General features: G+C 42.3%; 1 protein-coding gene across 5 annotated transcripts in view; it reads right to left on the bottom strand.

Annotated features, from left to right (window-relative positions):
- CYRIB (CYFIP related Rac1 interactor B) overlaps nt 1–22,054 on the bottom strand; it is a 124,442-nt gene that overhangs the window by 29,933 nt on the left and 72,455 nt on the right. For 4 of the 5 annotated variants that reach the window (XM_058668486.1, XM_058668484.1, XM_058668487.1 and 1 more), the window contains one exon: nt 4,772–4,810. The gene's annotated coding sequence lies outside the window, so the exon portion shown is untranslated. Of the gene's footprint in view, nt 1–4,545; nt 4,565–4,771; nt 4,811–22,054 lie in introns of all 5 variants that reach the window. The other variant, XM_058668485.1, reaches the window with a different exon arrangement.

Here is a 22,054-nt window from a genome sequence, read left to right as displayed (position 1 = left end):
CTTACTATCAGCTAAAAACCTGGAATAAGAAAGCACGTAAGTATGGCCAAAACTCCCAACTAAGTAATGTAAGAGCATCTAGCATGGTGTGTGACAGAAACACAAAAAAACTTAACTCAAACAGCAGTGGGCACTGAGCCTAGCAGCTAATGTGATCATGTCCCACACTGGAGCGCCTGGATTGAAGCTCCAATTCCTGACTTCAGTTTCCTGCCTGTGCGGTCCCTGGGAGGCAGCAGTGCACGTCCAAACACATGGGTTCCTGGCACAGTGGGGGGTGTGTGCACTGCACTCCTCAAGCCCAGTTTGTTCCCAGCCCATCCCCAGTTATTACAGGTTCTGAGGAGTGAACCAGAAGTTGGCAACTTTCTCTTATCTGTCTCTCAAAACAAAATAAAACAAAAAAACGACAAAATTACTGATTTTACAAGGATCCATCACAAAAATATCTTCTGAAAAAAAAGTTACAATTATATTAAAATAGTACTCTGAACTCTGTTAAACTTAACACTATTTTGAAATCTACCATTACAAAATAACTCTTTGTTTAAAGACTAATTTATCCAAAAGGCAGAGTGGCACAGAGACAGAGACATCCGTCTGCGGGTTCACTTCCTAAACGGCCACGACAGCCACGACAGCCAAGGCAGGCAAGGTTGAAGCTGAACCAGCAACTCTGATTCCTCATGCCAGTGGCAGAGCCTGGGACTGGGGGCCGTTACCCACTGCTCTGCCAGGCCAATCAGCAGGGCTCTGCAATGGGACAACGGAATTGCAAAGAGCAGTTCAACCAATTCTGCCATGGTGCAGTTCCCAACAATAAATTTTATTTCATGTCAACAGCTCTAACAACAACAAAAAGAGTCTCTGTACAAGTCTATACTGTCATATTTTATCACCACAACTGTCGCTTTTTATTATTTTGCTTTGAATTATGGTTTTCTTTATATAACATGCTGCAAAACATATGCCGATACATTACATGTTATTAAAACAGTAACAATTACTCTGGAAGTGCAGTATTTTAAGCTTTGTTACATGTTTCACATTTATGTTAAAGTGACCTCAGAGGCAGCAGGGCTTTGTTAGAAGTACACCGCCATGGCCACTTTGAGAACAGTCTGGCAATCCCTATAAAATTCTCATGCAATAAACCATAGTAAAGGTTGCCCAACAAACCTAATGCAGTGCAAATAAATTATCTCTGGCTGCACATAACACAGATGACTTAGAAGAAACAATGATGAATGAAAAACTAAACCACAGCTATGTACTGTGTGACACTATTAAATAATAAATATACTGGTTATTGTACAGCAACAGCACTGAAGCAAGCATTGAACAATATCCCACCTCATCATTTATGCTTTACTGAAGGTCTTCTTTTTGCTTCTTCCTTATCTTTATTAGTTTTTAACAGACTCAATATAGTGTATAGATACAATTTTAAGAATACAATATGATCTTCCTCCCACTCTCCCTCCTTTATCTCTCTCTCTTTTTAGATAACATATGTTAAATTTATACTATAGTAAAAAGGTTTAAAGCTTCACCAAACAAGTTTATCCAGGAAAAAATGTCCTTTGTTTAGGGAATATACCGGTAAGACTGTAAATAGTAATTGAATGGCAAAATGGCTATCCCAGGTCTTCTTTTTTAATTTTTTAAGATTTATTTTTATTTGAATGGCCAAGTTGCAGAGAGGAGACACAGAGAAATCTTTCAGTTTCTGGTTCACTCTCCAAATGGCCACAATGGCCTGAGCTGGGCCACTTGAAAGCCAGAACTCGGATCTTTTTCCAAGTCTCTCATGGGGGTGCAGGGGCCCAAGGACTTTGACCATACTTCACTGCATTCCCAGGCCATCAGCAGCGAGCTGGGTCACAAGGGAAATATTCAGGACTCAAGCCAGTGTCTGTATGGGATGCTGGTGCCACAAGCAGAGGCTTAGTTTGCTATGCCATTGCACAGGCCCTAGCTCTTTCATTTTTTTTTAGCCTTGATACATTACAAACAAGGTATGAAGATTCTTTTATTTCCTTAAATTTTTTTTTTTATTCAACAACAACAGATACAATTTAAAGAGGTCAGCATGTTGGCACAGCACACTGATTCTCCCCTTGCAGAGTCAGCTCGCATCCCAGCTGCTCCACTTCCCATCCAACTTCCTGCTTACAGCCTGGAAAAGCAGCATAGGATGGCTCAACACCTTGGGTCCCTGTACCCATGTGGGAGATCCAGAAGAAGCTCCTGGCTCCTGATCAGCCCCAGCTATAGCTGCTGCAACCATGTGGGGAGTAAGCAAGATGATGGAAGTTCTCTCTATGACTCTTGATTTTCAAATAAGATTAGATGAAATCTAAAAAACAGGAACAGAATTGGGACACATATTCATTTAGAAATTTCACAACAAAATGCAGTAATCGAAGATCACAAGCTATCTGAAGAATTTAGGTAATATTTACATGTATTTCCACAGACCAATACATGGCATAAATCTGCTGGGCTTCTTTAAATCGTCTGCATGTTGAATAGAGAGAGCCTGTTTCCCAAGACTTGTGGCGTTTTATTCCACTTCTAATCCAGTTTCATGCTAATATGCAAACTGGGAGGTAGCAGATGATGGCTCCAGTGCTTGGGTCCCGTTTGGGAGATTTGGTTCCTGCTGTCGGCTTGGCCTGAACCAGCCCTGGGCATTGCAGGCTACCTTTTCTTCTTTTTTTTTTTTTTTTAAATTGTCTTAAGGCAAAGAGGGGCAAGGAGACAGCATCCTTTCTTTTTTAAAACTAATCACTTACATTCATTTGACAGGAAGATTTTCAAAGAAAAGGAGACACCCATGATCTTCCATCCGCTGACTCACTCCCCAAATGATCGCAATAGCCAGAGCTGAACTGATCCGAAGCCAGGAGACTCCACTGGGTTTCCCATGGGGGTGCCTGGGGTCCAAAGGCCTGAGCTATCCTCTGCTATCTTCCCAGGCCAGATGCAGGGAGCTGGTTAGAAGCAGAGCAGCCAGGGCATAAATCAGCAGGCATTTGGGATGCCAGTGCTTACAGTAGAGGGTCAGCCTCTCATACAGCAGCAAGGCTCCATGATGTTAATGGAATGAACCCAGAACAACCACGACACACACAAGACAGACATCCAGGAAGTATCTTTCCAAAGCAGTATCAGCCCAATCCTTGTTCCACCCTTCTTTATTTGTAATCAGCGGGCAGGTGCCACATCAGCATGGCACTCAAGGAGCCCAGTGCGGCCCTCCCACGCTGAGGCTGGGCCACCATCACCCCTGAAGGACCTGCGGTACTCCTTGTGTGTCTCTTGCCTTTTTGGCTCCATAGAACCCAAGTGCTACACCCTGCCTGACACATGGACGGTGCTCTTCTTGTTCAATACCTCTGGCATCACACTGATTTTATTTTTTAAATATTATTCAGGTTGCTCAGTTAGAATCTGAGTTCTTGGAAGGCAGGAAATGTCCAAGGCTTAACATTTATTTTCTATTTCCTTTTCCATGTAATAGGCTGCTGTTTTTATTACCACTGACCACCAAGCAGAAGTTTTTACATAGCTATTTCACAAATTGCCAGCCTACACTGTTAGCACATTTCTAAGGGATAAATGGGTTATTCTTCTTAGGATTAGTTACAAAGAATATAAAAAATGACAATGATTCAAAGCTGGCTGAGGCAGGTAGAGCTGACTTTCACTACCAGGGACTGAATGTGGGGGTCACAGAGGGTGTCGTGAGCAGCGAGCTGGGAGTGCACGTCACTGACAGAAAATTCACAATCCTTTAGCAGCAATGTTGAAAACTACTACAATTTATTATTAATACAAATCACTGGTATTTCCATATTAAAACTGTTACAGATTCATCACTACTGAGGTGACAGTAAATATCAGAAGTGCTCCTAAACCTGATTTTCTTCTATGAGAAACATCACTATTATAAACCTGCATTTTTAATGTGCTAACAGTATTTCAATGCGTGTATTTTGCTTCATAAAAGTACAAATGAGAATCAGATTCTGAGGTAAGTTGCACGGGCTTCAGTAGATTATCAGGTAGGTCCTTTGCACACAACCAGGCTTGAGAACTTGCCCAGGTAAGGCGCGCAGCAGCAGGGGCTGACAATTCTGAAGAACCCCCTAATCACCAAGTTATCCTCGAGAGAGAAGCTAGCTTTTAAATGAATATATCCCTTCTGGAGGGTTATTAAAAACACCAAAAGGATTTTAAGCTGGTTATTTTCATGTTACAAATACAAATGTTTTAAATTATATTTTGAAATACTTATTAGCTTACTACACGAAATGACAGAATTACACATCTCCAAGCAATCAGGACTCTTAACTGGTGATGTCTACTTTTGTTAGGTGTTCTAAGAGTTAAAAAGGGGGGGAACCAAAATGTCTTCCTAGGTAATTTACACGAAAAAATTAATATATTTAAACCACCTAAGATATGGCTTAGACTTTTATCAACCATACTGGTAATAGCTAAAATAATTTAGGAAGAAATGCAAAGAAAAACACATACCTCTCCTATTGAAAGAAAGCTGTAAAAAAAGTTCCAATTAATTACATTTTCCTCACTGCTTTCTAAATCAGCAACTAAACAAGATTATTTCTCAAAGATATTATTTAGAAACTCAACACTGTGTTACAGCACATATTCCTTAGATTATTAGCCACGGAGGATTCTTACTAAAATCACGACTTCTCATTTATATTCAAATAATCATTTCCCCCAAAAACATATTTACCTTCAGCCAGTGCTGGTGATTCTGTCCTTGTCCTTCTATCTGTTTAAAGAAAGAAAAAAAATTGAAACATTATTATATTTTCACTCAAGTTTTTACTACCGTCAATTTTCAAAACGGAAGCTCAGGACAACTGCCACAGGCACGGACCATACACACACCCACAGACACTTCGAGCTCTGAATTAACTCAGCCATGTTTATGGAGAGCCTGCTTAGAGAATGGCAGCACGTAAGCCCTTAAAAACAAAAATGAGACAATGAGCTACCATCCAGGGGACACTCGAAACTGGAACACGAGGGTCTTGAACAAGTTCATGTATATAAGGGTTTCAATTTTCAGTCATCTCACAGCAGTATCAACTAGTGTACACAACTCTCATCCAAGTGGATGAAGTGAGAGAAAACACAAAAAGCAAAGATTCTTTATCCTTGTAGCAGTGATCTAAAATTATCAAGAGATACACTTGTATACTCTTACCAGTCTAATAAGTTCATCAAATTTCAGTGTATGAAAAGCACCTTTCACTACTGACCTTACTCTGCCGTGACCTATTATCTGTCAAACACTTACACTCCAGTGAATCACAAACTCCTCTCCAGACAGCAGTTTTACAATTTTAAAGTCTAAAACAATTTCAGGTTAAATGAAATCTTCAGCAAGAGTGTACTATGACTTCACAAGTAGAAACAACAGTCAGTTCTAACAAACTTGCTTCATTCAGAAGAAGCGGCATTTGACTAACCAGTCATCCTTACATTTTTTCCTAAGAGTTTATTCAACGCCCCCAGAGTCCTAGATTCAACACATTCCATGTATCAGAGATGCTGGGAAACGGTCTGAGGAAACAGGAATGATCTTATACTGACTGTCTTCCAAAGGCTGAAATGTGGTGGAGCATCTGATAGATTAAAAACAGACCAGCCCACTCGAAAAAAAAGAGGAAGGAAGGAAGACAGACACACCATAAAGAACATGAACTTGGGCCTCGCACAGTAACCTAGTGACTAAAGACCTTGCTGGATACCATATGGGTGCCGGTTCGTGTTCCAGCTGCTCCATTTCCCATCCAGTTCCCATCCAGCTGCTTGTGGCCTGGGAAAGCAGTGGAAAATGACCCAAAGCCTTGGGACTCTGCACCCAGGTGGGAGACCCAGAAGAAGCTCCTGGCTCCTGGCTTCAGATTGGCTCTGTTCCGGCCATTGTGGCCACTTGGAGGGAGAACCAGCAGACGAAGATCTTGCTGTCTCTCCTTCTCTCTATAGATCCGTCTTTCCAACAAAAACAAATAAATCTTTAAAAAAAAAATGAACTCTAGGCTCCAACAGACTAGACATTCTGACTTCCCAAGAGCAAGGGCTTCTGCCAGGTGATGCAGAGTCCTGTACAAAGTCTGAAGCTCTAAATACCTGCCGTTCACTCTGGACCAGCAGGCTAAGGAAGGAAGGACCATCTGGGAAACGCACCTTGAGCTTCTCCAGGAACGGGAGAGGGAGGCACTACCAGGACAGGAGGCTGCACAGCAGCTACAACATCAAAGGGATAAAACTCCCATAAAAGGAAGAAGATCCAGGTCATCCTACCTGGAAACAGCTTCAACTTGCAAAGTGCTGGCTGGGGGGGGGGGGGGGGGCAATTCCCAAAGAAGTGGAAGACGGATGCTGAGCTTAGAGCAGCATGTAATGCAGACACCAGCTGGCCTGGTTAGGACACTGCCCAGACACATCATCTTAGGTCTTCAATCCAGCTAACCCACTGCCCCACGGTTATTTATCTGTGGCACATTTTTTGGTATAAGCCGAGAACAAGAATTCTTCAGCCATCCAAACTGGCAAGTGTGAAGGTATTAATTAAAAAAGCAACCCACGGACCCACAGAGGGTGCAACCTTCTCATTGCCTTGTCTTCTCAGGGGGCTTCCTCGGGACAAGCCCGTCACTCCCAGAGGGACTGGGTCGGCTGTGCAGCCGTACACTGGCTTTTCCTTCTTCCTCTTCCATTTACCCCAGTTTTCTGATTCCATTTCTTGTTAACATGTTCCCAAAATCATCACCTACAAGAAACCCTCTGTCTCAGGCCCTGCTTTTAGGATGAAAACCAGGGTGACAGAGTCATCTTTCCAAGCCACCACACCTCCTTCCTCTGCTCTACTTCATGGGCTTTTCCTTCTTACTCTCCTCTCTCCACACTCCTGCAGGCTGCTCGGCCCAGGGATCAGCTCTGGGACCTTCTGTGTCTTTGTGTTTTCATTTCATTACATGGCTTTATGTATCATCCAGGCAGCTCACTTTTTTTCTTTTTTAAAAGATTCACTTATTTTTATTGGAAAGTCAGATATACAGAGAGGAGGAGAGACAGAGAGGAAGATCTTTCGTCCCCGCTGATTTGCTCCCCAAGTGGCCACAACGGCTGGAGCTGAGCTGATCCGAAGCCAGGAGCCAGGAGCCTCCTCCAAGTCTCCCACATGGGTGCAGGGTCCCAAGCCTTGGGCTGTCCTTGTCTGCTTTTCCAGGCCATAAGCAGGGAGGTGGATGGGAAGCGGGGTAGCTAGGACACAAACTAGCGCCCATACAGGATCCTGGCGCATGCAAGGCGAGGACTTTAGCCACCAGGCTACCACAGCAGGCCCGGCAGCTTACATTTTTATGCCCGATTTTGAGGTTTCTCTCCAACTGAACACTCATATAGCCACGCATAATGAAAATCTCCAGAAAGATGATCTAAAAGACACCTCAAACTTAACACATCCACAACTGCATTTCTCAACTTTTCCCTCTCTCTCATCTCTACTGATAACTCTGTCCTGGCTGCTAGGGTTAAAAATAACGGACTCTAACTACTTTTCATCACATATACTCTCACACATATCTTCTGTTTTTAAAAAGATTGATTTAACTTTGCTGTGATCAATCACTATCCTCAGAAGTTAACCACTCTAATTTTCCTCAAAAATTTCTCTTGGATGTCACTGCAAATAATTTCCCCCGCCACCTTTTCCAAGAGAGGCAAAAATCCTTCCCTAAGTTCAACCGTAGTGACTGAGAAATAAGCAGAACAAGTGGCTTGACTGGCCTCTCCTACAAATCAGAGGAAAACCACCACCGCCTGCATGAAAACATGGGGAAGGTTCTTACAGTCAGCCCTCCTTAGAATCCAGCCAACAGGGCCATACAGTGACTACTCGAGAAGATTCAGATTAGTCAGTCCAGGTTCCTAAAAATCTATACACACAGAGGTTCCATAATTAAGTCTTAAACTTCTTAGCCTCCAGCCAAACACAAAGTCTAAGAATTATGACTTCAGTGCATTCTGTCGGTCATGTTCACAGATTTCGACAATGGCACATAAAACTGCTTATGGAACACAGGCTGTTTTCTCCATTTGGCTTTAGGATAAAATCGATTTGGACTCACTCTGTTTAAGTACCCTTTGACACATACAACGCAACCCTAAAAATCATCATAGAAACCAAAAAGCAGCATTCAAATTAATGGGCCTACTGATCATGTTCCCAGATCAGACAGTAAATATTAGGAAATGACACCATTTAATTCCAACAAATATATGAATACATTTTAAGATTTTAAAAAGTATTCTATATTCATTTGGGAAAAAAACATGTAGGTGTAGACTTTTCTTTTAATTTAAGGAAAGAGGAGAACTGCTGAGTAGGATCAGGCTTTCTCCTTAATGATTAAGACTGTGAAAGTGGCACAGTTAAGGAAGAGAACAGGGAAGTCAGAATAGGCCCAAGTGTATGCAAATGTAAGCCAGGCTCACTGCAGGTCCTCATCAGAGGGTCTCATAACAGACACTCAGGAGAGACTATGACGAAAAGTACTGTGCTGTCCACAAGGATCTACTCACTGGGGCACATAACTCATCTGAAGTACAGACTTCCTATCAGAAGGTTGAATGTAGAGGAGTAGTTTTGTGACTGTTAAAAGCTAGGAAGAGGGCACTGAGATTCGGTGCCAGCAGGCACTGGAATCATGGACAAACCAAAAAAAAAAGGGGGGAAAGAAAAGATAAAGCTTCAAGGAGACTATTTGTGGTGAGGAACAGGTCATCGCAAGGCAAGAAAGGAAAGCCTCACGTGGAGAGTGGTGTTGAACTATTCCCACGGAAAATCAAGTAAGATACATCCCAGCCTACCCACAGAGCAGAGCTTAATGCTTTAAAACTAAACCTCAGAAAATGGAAACTAGTGGTTAATGAAATTGAGTTACCTTTGGACAAATAATACATTAAAATTTAGTAAGTAAGAAGTAGAAGTGGAACTTGATCCAAAGAAACTTCAATGTTTTACTAGTTCATGTGAAAGTCCATGTTCAAGGTAAGGGAGGATTATCAAAATAAATTATAAGAGGAAGGCAAAATAGTAAACATTTGCATAAAAATTTTATAATCTCATAATAAAATTAAATATGACATTATAAAATGGCTTAGAACACTGGTTTTTGGACCTGGCCCAATAGCCTAGTAGCTAAATTCTCACTTGGCACGTGCCAGGATCCCATATGGGTGCAGAATCATGTCTTGGTTATTCCACTTCCCTTCCAGTTCCCTGCTTGTGGCCTGGGAAAGCAGGGGAGAACACACCAAGGCCTTGGGACCCTGCACCTGCATGGGAGACCTGGAAGAAGTTCCTGGCTTCAGAATGCTCTGTTCCATTGCAGCCACTTGGAGAGTAGACCCCAAGATCTTGTTCTCTGTCTCTCCTTTTTCTCTGTATCTGCCTTTCCAATAATAGTACAAAAATCTTTAAAAAAAAAAAAAAAAAAAAGAACACTGGTTCTGGAATGAGACAGACTACAGGTGAATTATTTTTTGCTTATTATTATTATCATCATCATCATCATTTTATGATACATTTCCATAGGCTCTGGGATTTCCCTTACCTCCTCCCCAAGCTCCCTTCCCCCTGACCCACTGAGTTTCCCTGTATTATTACTATAATATAGTTCCTCATAAACAGGCATATGTCCATCACTGCGGGCACAGACAATGGCAGAGAGTCCAGCATCCGACTGTCAAGATATAGTAAACAGTTTCATCAGGAGTTCATCCCTGATCTGGAAGTAGAGATGCATAGTGCATTGTATCTTCACATCTGGATATGACAGTCTCCATTACACAGTTACTATACATCTCCTTAAGTGAAAAGCCACAGTACAAAATCAATACCAGAAAGAAAAATAGAAATTTACAACGCCATGAAGTTAAATAACATGCTACTGGATATGATAGTTTTCATTATACAGTTACTGTACAACCCATTAACTTATCTAAGGGCAGATGATTAGACAAATAGCCAAAATCCTGGTTGAAATACCCACATCAAGTACCGACTGAGCTCAACACTTGGCCCCAGCTCCTGGCTAACACAGATCCCAGCAGGCAGCAGTAACAGGCAAGGAACAGGGTCTCTGCTGCCCACACTGCCAGCACTGGCCCAGCCCGGGTCAGTCCAGGCTGCTACACTATGCATGTGGGGAGTAAGCCAGCAGATGGCAGCTCTAGCTCTCGTTCAGATACATAAATTAGTTTTTAAAATATAAAGGAACACAAGTACTCTGAGTTTTTCTTTTGTCATTTATAAAATGGAGACTTCTGCTTATATAATTAACAAGCCAAAAATACATCAAAATTCAAATACCTGAATAGAACTATGGGGTTTCAGTAGCACACAATGCTAAACTTACCATCATGAAACGGTTTTATCAAAACAAAGTGAAAAGACTACAAGAGGAGCCACCTTGGTTGCTATTATCAGAATCACACTTCCAGACAGACACAAATACGAAGCATGTGGAGTATCTGCCAGCACCCACAAATTTTATCAATGGTGATTCGAGAACACTCAGAAAAACTTTGTTTATAAGGAACACAGTTTTAACCATTCACTAAGCAATACTGTAAAACTAACATAGCATTCACACTGCACTGGCAGTGTAAGCAAGCTAAAGTACACAGAGGAGAACATGAATAGATTATAATGCAAATGATAGGCCAGTTTACCAAGCAAGCTGGCCATCTGCAGAGTTTGGTTTCTCTAGGGGGTCTTGAAACCAATCCCCTGCAGATACAGAAGTACAACTGTATAGAATACACTATATTACAGAGATGTTAATGCTTACTATCAAGGACATTCTGGCATTTTGAAATTGACATTATCAAGAAATTCTTTATTACATAGGGATGGTAATATTCACTTCTATAACATGACCTTCTGTAAAATAACTACTACACTCACACTAACTTTAATCCTAAAATCAAAAACAATTCCTTAAAACACAAACTACCTCTGCCTGCAATGCCAGTATCCCATATGGGCACCGGCAAGGTCCCAGATGCTCTACTTCCAATCTAGCTCCCTGCCAACGTGCCTGGACAAGCTCCTGGCTTTGGCCCAGCCCAACTCCGGCTGTTGAAACCATTTGTGGAGTGAAACAAAAGAGTTCTTTTTCTCTATGTGTCTTTCCCTGTTTCTCAAACAAACAAATTTCAAAATTTTAAGTAAAACAAACAAACAACCTAAAACAGCATAATTGGAAAACCTGAATTGAGGACTAATTGCAGATAACTAGCAGGCCTTGGACTACCACATGGAACTTTACACTTCTGTATCTCTTGAACACTGCCAACAACCTTCCGTGACTGCTTGCTGGACTTTCCACAGGGATATCTGAGTGTACAGTGATAAACAGACGATCACAGTAGGTGCTGCATTGAGTTAAACTAGACTCCACAGTTCAAGACATGTTCTGTAAAACAATAATTACTCCTGTTTTTTTAGCTCTCTATGTGTAAGCTGTGCAAAATTTTTTATTTTTAAAAATTTGTTTTTAAAATTTTTTTAAGATTTATTTATTTTTATTGCAAAGTCAGATATACAGAGAGGAGGAGAGACAGAGAGGAAGATCTTCCGTCCGATGATTCACTCCCCAAGTGAGCCGCAACAGCTGGTGCTGCGCCTATCTGAAGCCAGGACCAGGAACCTCTTCCGGGTCTCCCATGCGGGTGCAGGGTCCTGAGGCCTTGGGCTGTCCTCGACTGCTTTCCCAGGCCACAAGCAGGGAGCTGGATGGGAAGTGGAGCTGCTGGGATTAGAACCGGCGCCCATATGGGATCCCGGTACGTTCAAGGCAAGGACTTTAGCTGCTAGGCCACGCCGCCACGCCTGTTTTTAAAATTTAAAATGCTTGTGTAACAGTTTTTAGTGTTGTTCATTTAATCTATGCTATATGTCCAAATCCTCATAAAATTTACACACAACTTAATTTTTAAACAATTATAAAAGGTAACAAGGAAAATAATTACTATTTTTATTATTTTACTACTATTACTATTATGCATATAAGGAAAACAGTATTTGTCCCATGCTTAACTTTAGAAAACACCAATAAGCACTTACTTGAATCATACATATCCTGCTAGAAATATTCTGCTCCAAAATTATCCCAATCGCTGCATGAGCAATGAAGTGACTGGCTCTTGCAGCTCCATCTCCCCCCACTACTTCCCACCTCCACCACCATCCTCTCCATCTGCATCCATTACTGCTGTCATCTCAAACTGAAAGCTAAAAAGCAAAATTGTGACCAAATTTGGCTGATCTCAAAATGCATGGTGGGCTGGGAATAGCTACAAAATACTTCAAAAGACGACCACCATACATATCACTAGCAAGACACACAAGAGCTTCTCATGAATGCTATAGTCAGCTGTCCAAACAAACGCACAAGGAGTAACAGATCATCCTCCTCTACCAGAAACCTGGAATAAACTGTTATTCAAGAACTATTAGAAACTTTCCCTTTAAAATCCGAAACCAGATAAAAATCCCCACCATCACTACTACTATTCTGCTCCGCAGTGCAGGTCCCATTCCATGCTAAAAGTCAAGAAAAAGAGGTTTTAAAAATGAGAATAACAAAATTTTCATTTTTACAAGTATTATTACACAGAAATCCCCAAACTTTTAGAATGCATGAGGCAAGGTAACTGAATCTTCACAATGTAAAAAAACCAGCCCTATCTTTGAGCCAGAGTGCTGCTCCACGGCCGTCCAACGGGCACCAGGAGAGCAGCAGGTGATCGCTCCAAGCCTAGAGTCTGCCACCCACGCAGCGGAACTGCTGGCTTCAGACTGGCCAAGCCCTGGCTATTGGAGAGCAACTGCAGAGTCAACCAACAGCTGTGAGATTTCTCTCTCCCTTCTCTGCCTCTTGTATTAAAAACAGCAAAACTGAAAAATACGTATTACACAGGGAATACACATACAATTTTGTTAAAGTATGATGCAAAAGTAAAATTCAAGAGGGCATATTTTTTTCCTGAAGGAAGGCAGGGAGGTTTTATAGGGAAGAAACGCCTACATAAATTAAAGCTGAGAACCATCCTCTCTTCTTCTCCCAGGTGCATTAGCAGGCAGCCCAATCACAAGTGGAGCAGCAGGGTCTTGAACTAGTGCTCAAAAGGGATTCTGGGGCCTGGCGGCGTGGCCTAGCAGCTAAAGTCCTCTCCTTGAAAGCCCCGGGATCCCATATGGGCGCCGGTTCTAGTCCTGGCAGCTCCACTTCCCATCCAGCTCCCTGCTTGTGGCCTGGGAAAGCAGTCGAGGACAGCCCAAGGCCTCAGGACCCTGCACCCGCGTGGGAGACCCGGAAGAGGTTCCTGGTCCTGGCATCAGATTGGCGCGTACCGGCCCGTTGCGGCTCACTTGGGGAGTGAATCATCGGATGGAAGATCTTCCTCTCTGTCTCTCCTCCTCTCTGTATATCCGGCTTTCCAATAACAATAAAATCTTCAAAAAACAAAAAAAAGAACATTTAAAAAAAAAAGGGGGGGATTCTGGCATTGCAAGCCACAGCTTATGACACTATGCCTGGGTATTAATATTTTATAATCTATATTTGCACTGCTGTATGACTTACTTACATCAAGTTATTAGGCTTTTAAAAATAATAACATAAACAGGGCCTGGCACTATAGCCTAGTGGCTAAAGTCCTCGCCTTGCACACACCGGGATCCCACATGGGCGCTGGTTCGTGTTCCGGCAGCCCCGCTTCCCATCCAGCTCCCTGCTTGTGGCCTGGGAAAGCAGTCGAGGATGGCCCAAAGCCTTGGGATACTGCACTTGTGTGGAGACCTGGAGGAAGCTCCTGGGTCCTGGCTTCAGACTGGCTTAGCTCCAGCCATTGTGGCCACTTGGGAGTGAATCATTGGATGGAAGATCTTCCTCTCTGTCTCTTCTCCTCTGTGTATATCTGACTTTCAACTAAAAAAACCTAAATCTTCCAAAAAAAAAAAAAAAAGCAAACCACACAAGCATTCAAAGGGTAGCCAGAGCGCTTGGCCGCAGGTGAACAGCAGGACAGAGAAGACGCACATGGAAACAAAGCTGTCAAGGCCACATGGGCCTTTACTTTCCTTCAGGTCATTTTCTTAGAGAGAGTTGGAGAGAATGAGAGATCTTCCCTCTGCTGCTTCACTCCCCTAATGACCACAACCCCCAGAGATGATCCAGGAGCTTAAAGCTTCTTTTGCGTCTCCCTTATGGATGCAAGGGTCCAAGCATTTGACCAATCCCCTATTACTCTCCTAGGTGCATTTGTAGGAACTAAATCAGAAATGGATTAGCAGGGTCTTGAACCAATGCTCATAAGGGAGATTCTGGCATTGCAAGCAGTGACTTAACCCACCATGCCACAACGCTGGCCTCTGTGTGTCATTTTTAAAAAAACAATTATGTATAGTGATAAAACATGTCAAAGAGTGGTTCAAGTAAAATCATTCAGAAAAATCCCTTATCTGTGTGTCGTGTTTATCTATGTGTCATGTTTATTTGTGTGCCATGTTTATCTGTGTGTCATGTTTATGTGTTGTGTTTATCTGTGTGTCATGTTTATCTGTGTGTCATATTTATGTGTTGTGTTTATCTGTGTCATGTTTATGTGTCATGTTTATCTGTGTGTTGTGTTTATCTGTGTCGTGTTTATGTGTCATGTTTATCTCTGTGTTGTGTTTATCTGTGTGTCATGTTTATGTGTTGTGTTTATCTGTGTGTCATATTTATGTGTTGTGTTTATCTGTGTGTCATGTTTATCTGTGTGTTGTGTTTATCTGTGTGTCGTGTTTATGTGTCATGTTTATCTGTGTGTTGTGTTTATCTGTGTGTCATGTTTATGTGTTGTGTTTATATGTGTGTCATGGTTATCTGTGTCATATTTATGCGTTGTGTTTATCTGTGTCATGTTTATGTGTCGTGTTTATCTGTGTGTTGTATTTATCTGTATGTCATGTTTATGTGTTGTGTTTATCTGTGTGTCATGTTTACGTGTCCTGTTTATCTGTGTGTTGTGTTTATCTGTGTGTCGTGTTTTTGGTGGCAGGAAAATGATAAATCTTCACAAGAAACGGACCACTTCACACTAAATGAGCCCTACAGTCTAACGCCTTGGGTTAGGGATCTGCCCTACTTTCAGAGTGACGCCATGTTAAATACAGCAGAAGCTTCTAAGAAAGCCTCCTCATTCCCCCAAAGCTGTATAATTAGAGGGGACAATGGCCTTCTTTACCATCACAGAAACAGAAGTCCTTCAGTTCATTAAAACTGTAAAAAGCTACACAATACAAATTTTAATTTCCCACAGTCTGTCTCTCTCACTCACACACACACACACAATCCATAAGCTACTGCTGGCTTACAAAGAGCACTGTGAGCAGCGACAGACTGAATGGGCTGTGAGACCACTGCCTGGCCCAGGCTCGAACTTGGCCTGTTCCCCGGCAGAGCACACAGTAGGACTACGGGGAGGATTAAACAACCAATACGTGCTCAGCCTTTCTGACAGTCCCGGCACAGGTAAATATTGCATAAACATAAGATGATGATGTTGTCATCATACACACCATAACCATAAATATTTTTCTAAAACGTGCAGCCTTCATCTTTGTAAACTTGACTTTAAAATACAGAATGCCTCAGAGTCTTGCAGTTTTCTTCACTCACATCACTTCCTGCACCATCTGCAGGTCACTGCACACATTACTCAGGACCTGCACAGCCTGCAGCAAACACAGCTGCCTCTGCGCCCCGGCTCTCAGTGCCAAACCCATGGGATGCTTTACGAAAATGGACTGAGACAAGAGGGGATCTGAAAGTGCAGCTAAATAGATACATAGGTAGACAGAATGACAGATATATAGACAGAATGACAGATACATAGGTAGACAGAATGACAGATATACAGACAGAATGACAGATACATAGGTAGACAGAATGACAGATACATAGACAGAATGACAGATACATAGGTAGACAGAATGACAGATATACAGACAGAATGACAGATACATAGGTAGACAGAATGACAGATACATAGACAGAATGACAGATACATAGGTAGACAGAATGACAGATATACAGACAGAATGACAGATACATAGGTAGACAGAATGACAGATACATAGACAGAATGACAGATACATAGGTAGACAGAATGACAGATACATAGACAGAATGACAGATACATAGGTAGACAGAATGACAGATATACAGACAGAATGACAGATACATAGGTAGACAGAATGACAGATACATAGGTAGACAGAATGACAGATACATAGGTAGACAGAATGACAGATACATAGAATGACAGATACATAGGTAGACAGAATGACAGATATATAGACAGAATGACAGATACATAGGTAGACAGAATGATAGATACATAGATATAATGACAGTGGAGAACACTGGAGGTGACATTTTAACTGAATATAAATGGAGTTTCAAAATAAAGAGCTGACTATGAAAACGTGGATACTGTCAACATGGGAGAAATTAAATATGTAGTCAGAGGAATTTGATAAAGGCCCCACATGAGGAGATGCTACAATAAGGAGTATGAAGATGTCCCAGAAGTCATTCCAGGAAACCCTAATTAGAGGGATTCTTGGGTGTTTTTTTATGACACTGATCATACAACATGGGCAGCTAGCATCAATTCATCCAAGACAAAGAAATAACATAAATTACACAACAGAGAAGAAAAAGCAAGCACCGTTCAAATTGTTTTGGTAAATATCTTATAAGAAACACATCACTTTAAATTCTCTATTTATGTGACATAGCACCAAGTAAATATTAGTTTCATTGTTATCCAGTTCCCTATACATACACAATTAAAAATAAGATTTTTAAAATGCTTTTTGATAAAAAAAAAACATTTAAAGACCATTGAACAACAAATAATTTCTAAGACTGTTTGACACAATTTCAGCTCTCATATTTTTTTACAGTCTTTAGCACAAAACAAGGATTACCTATATGAATTACAAGTAAGCGCTTGAGAAGATGCTCAGTTAGAGAAATAAAAGTTGAAAAGTTTTAAACAAATCTTTAGAACAAATGAAATTTCTAAACGTTTGTAGAAATGTAAAACTAGTTTTAAAAAGCATCTAGAAACGTCACAATAGCTTTGCTAAATTTTAAGTCCATCCTAAGGTACTTGGCAGGGCCAGATCAAATGATTTCATTGGAATAATGTGGCTCAGGGTGGTAGACATTTCGCCACCATGATGTATGGAATCTCAAAATTATGTTAAGCAGAAGTCAGACATAAAATAATGCACATTGTACCAGCCTTGTACACGAAATTCTAGGAATTACAACCTAATCTTACAGTGACAGAGGGGGATGGATGGTTGCCTTGGGTCCAGGGACAGATGGAGGGTGGGTTCTGAGGGGCTAGCAGGAAGCCTTGGGCACGAGAGATATGCTACCTGCTGAAGTGATGATCATTTCAAGCTGAATTCCTACACAAATGCTCATCCCACTGCCTACCTGATGGGCTGTCAAGTGCATGCTAACTAGACATCCATACAGTTCTTTTTAAAAATGATTCGCGAACCATCTACTTTTCCTCTGCTAAAAACATGGATTCCCAGGTCACAACCCAGTAAATTCCTAAGAATCTGCATTTTCCAAGATCCAGGGAGCTCGGCTACACAATAATACATTCCCTATAACATTGTTAAGAGTTCCTTCTGCAAAATACACCTGCAACTTCAGTCCATTAATTTTTTTCTGTTACACCAAACTTTATATTTCTTACATTAATACTTAAGCCAACATGGCCCCAGGCTAAGTGCTTAAAGCATAAATATCATATGAAGTTCATAAATTCAAGAGCTTCAGATACAGACATTTTAACGATCACATTCATATTTTAATTTTAAAATCTCATCTATGGGTGATCTTTAAAGTAGCTTAATAAAAGAAAAACCTACAACATCAAAGACCTTAAACCTGGGGACAGGTGTTTGGTGCAGTGGTTATCACGCCACTTAGCATCTCCGAGTGCTTCCAGCCACAGCTCTTCCACTTCTGACCCAGTTTCCTGCATGCATGCCTCCTGAGAGGCAGTAGCTGATGGCTCGAGTCCCTGGATCTCCACCACCCGGTGGCAAGCCCAAACTTAGCTCTGGCCTGACCCAGATCTGATTGTTTTGGGCATTTGGGAAGTGAACCAGCAGATAGAAGAACACATTTTATCTGTGACTTTCAATTAAAGAGAAGATATGTATTAATTTAAAATTACATTGGATTCTAATTCACAAATGGGAAAAATGAAAACCCCAAAGGCTAAGCTTTAACAGTGAGTACTAAAATATGAACCTTGCAGCTGGCATTTCAGCATAGCAAGTAAAGCCGCTGCCTGTGACACCAGCATCCCATATGTGGCACCAACTTGAGTCCTGCCTGCTGCACTTTCTATCCAGCTCCCTAGCCTGGGAAAAGCAGTTGGAGAATGGCCCCAGTGTGTGGCCCATGCCACCCATGTGGGAGACCCAGACCAAGTTTTTGGCTTTAGCCTGGCTCAGCCTTGGCCATCACGGCCACTTTGGGAGTAAACAGCAGACGGAAGATCAATCTCTCCCCCATGCCACCCTCCCTCCTCTTGCTCTGTAACTACTTTGGCCTTCAAGTAAATATCTAGATCTTTAAAAAAAAAAAAGCATGCAAAACTGTAAATCTTTCATTACATTTTACATTTTTACTCCCAATTTTTTATTCCAATTTTCTTTTAACAATTTTTTTATTTTATTACGTTCAACTTCCCCTGGATTCTTCATTCATTGCTACTTCTTTAATTCAGGCTTTTAGATTCTCAAAACTAACTTCTAAAATAATCTTTTAAATGGTAACCTATTTCTAGTTCTCTCCCTACTATTTCTTTCTGTTTAAATTTTTTTCTTTAGACTTAACAAAGATACAGAAAAAGGGAGAGATGGAAATTTCCAATCTGCCAGTTTATTCCTCAAACAGCTTCAACGAGGTTGGAGCCAGGAACTTCACCTGGCTCACACAGGAGTCTAAGGGACTCAGCCCACTTGAACCATTACCTGCTGCCTCCCAAGTGCACATCAGCAGAAAGCTGAAACTGAAGAGTCAGGGGAAACAGGGCCTGCTGGGCCAGTGCTCCCACTGGCAGGCGAGCGTGAGAACTGGCACTGGGGACAGACCAGGCTGGACAGGGCTACAACACCTGTTGGCCTGCATGTGAGCTGGGTTAGGAGGACAGCCAGGCTGATCTAAGCATCATGAGCTAAGCACCCATGGGTACATCATGACCCATGTAAGTGTAGGCTGGCTGGGCTTTGCTATATCAGCTGCCGAGTCTGGAATGAGGCCAAGTCCTGTCAAGCTAGACCACAGAACCACCTGCAAAGTACAAGATCTGGGGATAGGAATGGGCCTAGTAGGGAAACTGTGGGTACCCCTCTGATGGGCTGCAGCTTGCACTGGTTAGCATGAGAACCAGGGCTGGGGGTGGGCCTGGCTAGACAGGTGGTAGCACCCATCAGCATAAGTGTAGGCTGGATAGTAGGGTCAGTTGGGCTGAGCTAGGATGCAGTACCCTCTGGTGTGTAAAAAAGCTGAATGGGATGCAGGAAAGACATGAACTGTCTGTGGCACATATTGGCATGTGCAAGAACCATGACTGGGGGTGGGACTGGTGGGGGTTACTGAGGGTCACTCCAATGGGGCTATAGTTCCCGTTGGTGTACATGAGGGCAGAGTGTGTGGTGGGAAGGGCTGGGCTGGGCTGAATCATCCATTGGTTTGCATAAGAAATGCGGCCGAAGACAGAAATGATCCAAAAACTGCAGCCACCAGTGTGTGTAGTCTGATGTGGCTGACGGACTGAGTCAGACCCCATACTGGTTGGCACTGGTTGGGTCACCTCTGGTGAAGTTTCTTTGGGAACCCTCCCAACCAAACTGCTGGACTCAGAACTCCAACCCTGGGGAAAATCGTAGGAGTGCAAGGGTCAGAACTGGGCCTCCTCAGTTGTTGAAGATGGCTCAGTGGATGGCACGCCCAGATGCTCATGGGGGTTATTTGCAGTCCACTGGGTCCTGCAGAGGACATCCAGCATCACAGCAGAGGACAAAGAGCAGAACAAATTGGACAGCTCTCCCAGCCAGTCTTTGACAGCAAGTATCTGGGCAAACGGAGACTCTAAGGTGGACTGTCAACCAAAGGACCTCAGAAGGATTCCTCATCCCTGAAGCAACAAAATCAGTAGCATTTCAGAACTATCGAAGCCACCTGAGCAGTACCCTTAGAGGATGTTCCAGACCAGGGACCCTGGGATGATGTAAGATGGTCATTCCCAAATTTCTGCATACTGATGCAGTTCAGATACTGGATGCGGCTTCTCCATTCTCTGAACCCTTCCTCAGATGCAAGAAGAAGAAAAAGAAAACTGGAAACAATTCTCTCATTCACCTTCACCTATTCTTCAACCCTTCCCACTCAGGTTGGTGGTCCATGTGGATATGCATCCTTCTTGGCTATGAAAACATCATAAAAAATAGAAGTATTATTGTTAATAATAACCACTAGGACTCAAACACAGGCACTGTGATGTACAATAGTGGACAACAGTGGTATTTTAAACGGTAAGTAAAATGCTCACATGCTCTATTTTCTTTTTTTTTTTGTAATTAATTACATTGCATTATGTGAAACAGTTTCATAGGTTCTGGGAGTCTCCCAACCCCTCCCAAGCCCTCCCCCCCCCAGTGGATTCCTCCACATTGTTGCAGTATTACAGTTTAAATTCAGTCGAGATTCTTTCATTGCAAGCATATATCAAGCAAGAGTCCAGCATCTTATTGTCAGCCAAAGATCAATTCAACGGTTTCTTGGGGAGGCCATCTCTGGTCTGAAGGCAGCACATGCTCTGGGTACGCAAATATCTGGGTACCTGATACTATTCAAGCACTGTGAGAGGTACTACTAACCTTATCTGTCCTGCTGAAAAACTTCAGACCTTCCAGGATATGTTTTAAAATCAGTATACTTAGCGATCCCCAATCTGACAAGCACATATTGTAATGGTCTGGGTACAGCACCCTAAAAGCCTAAGCCCACTCCAGTCCCACAATCTGCTTTCTCCTCCTCCTAGAAATGAATTTCTTTCTTCTAAAATGCCTATCCTGTATCTCAATCACTGTAACTTTCAACAAGCCTTTCTCTAGTACTACAGCCCATTTCAATCTCCACAATCCTGATGCACTTTCAGCCAACAAAACTGTTACTCATGTTTTTCATGCTGGTCATGTTACCAAAGAAAAACTCCTGAAAGACACGAAGCTTGTTTTCCAATTCATACCCTACTTCAAAAATTACTGGTTTACTTTCATTTATGTGAAAGGAAAAGAGACACAGAGATGCAGCCACAGAGCTGGTTCATCTGCTGGTTCACTCCCCAAAACAAATGTATCTCCTTACAAATACAAGTTTCTTTTTTTTTTTATTACAAATACAAGTTTCTAAATTTATTTTAATTTTTTACTTATTCAAGAGGTAAAGGAACAAAGAAAGTCAGATGGGCAGATAGAGAAATCCCACCTGCTGGTTCATTCTCCAGCTGCAGCAATGGCTGGGTCTGGAGCCAGCGGCTAGGAATGCAACTCAGGCCTCCCACACGGGAGGTAGGAGCTCAATCACCTGAGCCGCTGCTGCTCTCTCCAGGTAGAGTCAAAGAGAGATCCATCCACTGGTTCACTCCCCAAACGGCTGCAATGGCCAGGGCTGGCATTCCATCCAGGTCTCCCACAAGCTTGGCAGGGGTTCATGCACTTAGGTCCCCATCAGCTGCTCTCCCATGTGCTTCAGCAGGAAGCTGAATCAGAAGAGGAGCAACTGGGACCTGACACCCATCTACGCAGCACAGGCTGAGGCTGCAGCCACTACACAGTGCC

Source organism: Ochotona princeps, chromosome 9 (genome assembly GCF_030435755.1).
Source record: "Ochotona princeps isolate mOchPri1 chromosome 9, mOchPri1.hap1, whole genome shotgun sequence".
Taxonomy (NCBI): Eukaryota; Metazoa; Chordata; class Mammalia; order Lagomorpha; family Ochotonidae; genus Ochotona; species Ochotona princeps.
Note: the sequence above shows the minus strand (reverse complement) of the source record. Positions and strands in the feature narration are given on the sequence as shown.